Source organism: Pristis pectinata, chromosome 26 (genome assembly GCF_009764475.1).
Source record: "Pristis pectinata isolate sPriPec2 chromosome 26, sPriPec2.1.pri, whole genome shotgun sequence".
In the NCBI taxonomy this organism is placed as follows: domain Eukaryota; kingdom Metazoa; phylum Chordata; class Chondrichthyes; order Rhinopristiformes; family Pristidae; genus Pristis; species Pristis pectinata.
In genome coordinates, this window is record NC_067430.1 from 14,998,696 (window position 1) to 15,004,726 (window position 6,031).

Sequence of the window (6,031 nt, forward strand, 5' to 3'; positions counted from 1 at the left end):
AGTTCATAAGAATTTCTCTCTCATAAGTGCAAATAAAGTGACTTGGATTTTTAACATATCAACCTGATCATCTGATTGCTAAAATTACCTCAACAGTCTGATTCATTCCTTACTCTCCCATTCAACCTTTACCCCATCCAACTTCCAGCTGTTATTAGAAACATTCCCAACAGTGCCACCATCAGTTTATAAAGCTGCCTATCTCCTTGCACACTTAACCCATCCCTGGCATTCAATGCTCTATCCAACTCATTTAAAGTTGGTAACCATATTTCATTGCCCTATTAACTTTGCAATTTTCTATTAAAACTGGAACTCGTTTTCACTTAGTCTTCCATTAGAAAAATACTCTCACCCCCTCCTAGCATTCTTATTTCCCTCTTTCCTTAATTTTCCCTTTTGTTTCATTGCCATCAGCTACGTTCTCCCTCTATTGCCTGTCCCAGCACAGTCAATCACCTTTCCCAGCCACTGAAATTTAATGGCAAACTCGATTCACTTCCCATTCCCTTACTAAACATTGTGGTCTTTCATTGGTGGTATGTATGTACATTCCTCTAAGAATACTGGTACTGATAAGATAATATGACATCACTTGTATGCATAATGTACCACAACTTTTGATTAACTTGTGGACTAGGTAAACCACAGCAGAGTGTAGGGAGAGACTTGCCTACATAGAGCCTATATGCAAAATAAATAATTAATGTTCAGCTACAAAAATGCCTGGTTACATCACTGCTTTACTAGGGGGAAGTTTGCGCCTACCAGAATAGTAAATATGCAACAATGGTGATGAAGGTACTGCATATGCCCATCTACATAGAACTTTGGTTACTATCCTCTTTTCTTCCTAATAATGACAATTATTTAGGTTACAGGGAAACCTGATGGCAGCTCCATCATGGGTTTCAGAGAGGAATGTCATTTTGACATTGGGGAGAACAATGCTATGAGATGATGAAAGGCAGAGGGATACACAGATCCATTGAAACATGCAGCGATGGCATGAGAATGGTATTGTTAAATGAATTGGCAATGAATTCAAGCATTAAGTGAAGATTATTAAAACACCAAAAACTAGTGTGGATGGTGCCAAACACTTATATAGGGAGCCTAAGCCCCTTCACAGAGCTGCAGATTTGTTTGTGAACTGTGTGGAGAGAATGGAGATGTTCTTTAAGGCTAATATATTAGAGGAAGAAACAACCAAGAGTTCCCAGGTTCTGAATCCGAGTGTCTAAGTAACTAGGGAATTTTACTTACTGAGATGAGTCCCAAAGTCTACCCATATGCTTTCTAACCTCAAAGTCCCACAAACATTTGGGACATCCCATGCAGAAATGTCTTTTGAAAGTGAGTGGACTACTACAATTCTTAATCGCTAGAGATAGCTGAATGCCTTAACTCTAGACATATAAGGAGAGAATAAGTAGTGTCTTGATCACTCTCCATAGACTTTATAAGCACTGTAACGTTTCTGAATTCCTCGATAGAGCGCTGTGGGATTGCTTTTTTTCTGCATCTTGTAAGATGAGAGGATACAGCCAACTTATAAAGAATAAGATTTCTCACCTTCAACCTGCATGTAGCTTAGTAGCATCCATGAAACTAGGAATGAAGAATACTAAGGAGCTTTGCTCACTAAGTGATCAGCAGCTGTCTGGAATGTCTATAGGCAAATCTGTCAAAACATACTGGCTCAGGAGGTACCATAGTTTATCCATACATGCTAGGAACAAAAACACCCAGATGAGGATCATATGACCAATACCCTTGTGGCTACATGATCCGCATTTACTGATGTATTCAGAGGTACTGTTAGACATTCTAGGAAAGATAGAGAGCACAGTGGAATTTTGGAGAAAAGCATTCAATTCCCAGTTATCACCAATATATAAATTGTCTTTGTTTGCTGGGTAAGGATTGGCAGAAAACTCTGAAGATTCAATAGAGCAGAATCATCGATGTACATATTTTAACAATAGGTCACAGCTAAATGACCCATTGGTAAGATGTGCCAACATTTATCAAGATTCCCTTTTAACAATAAAGGATTGAAGGCCCACATTGGAGTCAAACCAGGGATCAAACCAATAAACTGTATAGCACACTATATTCCATACTCCTTAAAAAAACACAGGTAAATGAAGAACTGGCTAGGCTTAGAAAGAATGCTATTTTTATAAATGCTTTCTGAAGTGAATGGGCACCAGCAATGTGGTGGTCCTGACCACAGACCATATAGTCCAGTCACCTTACAGTTAACTGGCTTGCGTTTCAAGCTTTTGCTTTAAAAAAGGATGCAATTTTATGTATATATGCTTGTCCCTTTAAGAATACTAATGAGGTAGCATAATATCACAGCTAGTATACCACCAATGTACCACCATTTTTAATTAGCAAGCACACCAGATATGGATCAGGTGGAGTGTTACAGACTGTAGTGAACTTATCTATGTATAATCTGTATGAACAATAAATAGTCAGTGCTCGGTGACAATGACTGCCAAGTCTTAACACTTTGAGGAAAATGTTTTTGGCTATCAACCTTGTCAGTCTGTAACAATTGGCATGCATTGTCTCTCCTTCCCTATTCTTTAACCACTCCTGTCCCTCTTCTGCCTTCATTGCTCTCCACATTGTGAACTATAGAGATCCAATTGCTGCATTCATTGACATTACCATTGCCCAATCCATCACAACTGTGAACGCTGCAAACTGCAATCACAGTGCACTGGTAATGGAAGGAGTGAAAGTTCAGAGTAATGTATGGGATGCCATTCAACATGCTGCTTCAGCTTGAACGGTGTCAACCTTGGGGTCATAGATCAATGTCAGATCAAAAGGTCAAAGACCTAGAACATTATCTCTGTTTCTCTTGGCACAGATGCTGCTGGATCTGCTAAATATTTCCAATATTTTTCTGTTTTTACTCCAAAACCTTTTTCCTCCATCCATAAAATATAGGAAAGAAGTGTGAAGGATTAGTCTCTACCTGCCTGGATTACTGCACTGTAACCACAGTCAGGAGGTTTGACACCATTCAAGCCTAAAGCAGCATGTTAAATGGCATCCCATACATTACTCTGAACTTCCACTCCTTTCCATTACCAGTGTACTGTGATTGCAGTTTTGTAGCATTTACAAAATTCACTGCAGTTACTTGTTTAAGCTACTCCAACAGCACCAAACCTGCAACCTGCGAGCTCTTCCATCATAAGGACAATGGTGGCTGGCACATGAATAAGCGACAATCTGTGGATACTTCCCTAAGTCACATATCATTCTGACTTGGAAATATATTGCCATTCCTTCAATGTTGGATCAAAATCCTAAACTCCCATTTAGGACTGAGCAATAAATAGTGATCTTGCTAGCAACAACACATATCCTGTAAATAAATGTTAAAATTTGCAGAGAACTAGTCTCCTGTAGTTTCTCACTGAAACACTAATGGTACCTCAAACACAAGGACATTTATACGACGGAGGGAAATGGACAGTCAGTGTTTCGGGTCAAGACCCTTCATCTGGACAGGTATCAACTGTCCATTTCAGAATCAAGTTTATTATCACTGTCTTATATGATGTGAAATTTGTTGTTTTACAGCAGCAGTACAATGCAAAGACATAAAATTACTATAAATGACAAAATAAAGAAATATTGCAAAAAAGAACGAGGTAGTGTTCATGGACCATTCAGAAATCTGATGACGGAGGGGAAGAAGCCGTCCTGAATTGTTGAGTATGGGTCTTCAGGCTCCTGTACCTCCTCCCTGATGGTAGGAATGAGAAGAGGGCATGTCCTGGATGGTGAGGTCCTTAATGATGGATGCTACATTCTTGAGGCACCGCCTCTGAAGATATCCTCAATGGTGGGAAGGGTTGTGCTCATGATGGAGCTGCCTGAGTCTACAACCCTCTGCAGTCTCTTGTGATCCTGTGCATTGGAGCCTCCATACCAGGCTGTGATGCAACTCCATAGATGCTTCATAGATGCTGCCTGACCTGATTTCCGCCAGCGTTTTGTATGTTGCTCCAGACTCCAGCATCTGCAGTCTCTTGTGTCTCGATATTTTTATTATACTGTGCTACCTACATGGTGAACAAAGTGGGTGGGTAAATATGGCAAATGCCTATGGCATGTACATGGTGAGGGAGAGGGAATGTGCTGGGAATGATTAGAGATCCAAATATGTCCTGTCAGAAGGACTCCTGAAATGAATAATACGAAAAGATCTTGTAAGTGAAAAACAGTTTAATTTTAAATATTAACCCCCTCATAAGGATTCAGGTGATAAATGCTTGCCATGTTTCATTAACTTTCTGAAAATAAATATCTAGTGTAACAAATTAGAACTGTATATCCTCTTAAGAAATCTTAAATGCAAGGTATGGTGGATGTGTTCTAGCTCACTTTGAGAACACGTTCACCTGCTTTTGGCATAGTGCCATGTTGCCTGCAAGACTACCTTCTCTTGGACTAGATTCCCATTCCTTCTCTTCCATGCTTTAGCCAATCCTTCTTAAACTTGGTTTCCAGCTTCCCTTTTTGGTTCTCAATCTCCCACTCACCCTTCTCGCAGACTTCTAATCTCCCTTGAATTTCCCTTCTCCAATTCCGTTGATCTGCTATTCCTTTGTGGTTTCCCATTTCCCCTCCCAAAGGTGCTATCTTGTTTTATTCTTCAGAAATGTCCCAAATAGGTGCAAATAATTTTTTTGATAATAACTAATTCATTTTTGTTGGATTATGTTGATCATGGGAGGTTTGGCCCAATACACCTGAAACAAAGTGTCAGATTGCACCAATTGCCCTGTTGTGTCCATCTAATGTGCCAGAATATGTGAACAGAACCTGTTTAATACCTAGCATGAAAGCCAGCACCTCCAAGAAAACATAATTCTGTTGACACTGCACTGAAGCTCAATGTCCAAATTGTGCTGGAAAATACAACCATTGACATAGTTTCAAATGAGGTTGTTGCTTTTTTACCAGGTCATTATGAATAGAAATGGGGCTGCAAAATAAATTTGTGCTATACAGTCCTAAATTATTTAAATCTATTTTTAAACTTAGTTTCTGGTATAGGCATATACACCATAACAACAGACAACTGCTCTGCTTGTAATTGAGTTTTTTGTTCTCCTCTAAACTCTCATCGCATGCTGCAGGTTCCTGGAAAAGTGCCATTAAGAGTTAATCTTGAAATAAAGACACTTACTTTTGGCACACTGTACTAGCCAATGAATTGAAAGCATATGATTTACAGCAAATAGTCCACTGCAGAGCAAATGAGAATATCAGAGACCGCACATAAAACTGGCTGAAATTAAGATAATGGATCATTTGAACCTCTCAAATCATAGTCAGGTCATTTTCCAGAAGTAGCAGAAAAACACAATTTTTAAATGCCAGATATAGTTTTTTTATGATATAACAACCGTCAGAATGAAATTCTGAAGTTTAGTGTCATGAACTAATTTTCTGTATGTCAGCATATATTGCCAAAATTCAACATGTAAAATAATCCAAATCAACACTGCGGCTGATGAGGATTCCTGGTAAATTAGGAATTTCACCTACAATATGCCATGGCCAGAGCAACATCGTAACAGAAGGGCTTAAATAGGATTGGCGTCCAGGGAAGAGAGACAGTTTTATGTGGTGCTTGTGGAGCAGGGAAGGCAGATTGCTAATACTAACTGTGAAGAATGGGCAGAACCTGCATTTGGGGGAAGGGAGTTTTATTAAAAAGGGGAAGGGTGATAGTAATTTATGAAGTAGTTATTGCAGAAGTAGTGGTGCGGTTGACCCATGAAAAATTGTCACAGTATTTTTTTACTTCAAGATATAATTAATTGCAATGCAGACGTGTTAATGTTGAATCAGAATGCATTGACTACATTTTAACACAAAATTTGAGATTTTTCTGGGGAAATATGCACCCAGACCTACTGGAAATGCACTTTAATGTATTTTAATTTCCTCTTCAAATTTATGTGCACTTATGCTTTCCCCTCCAATA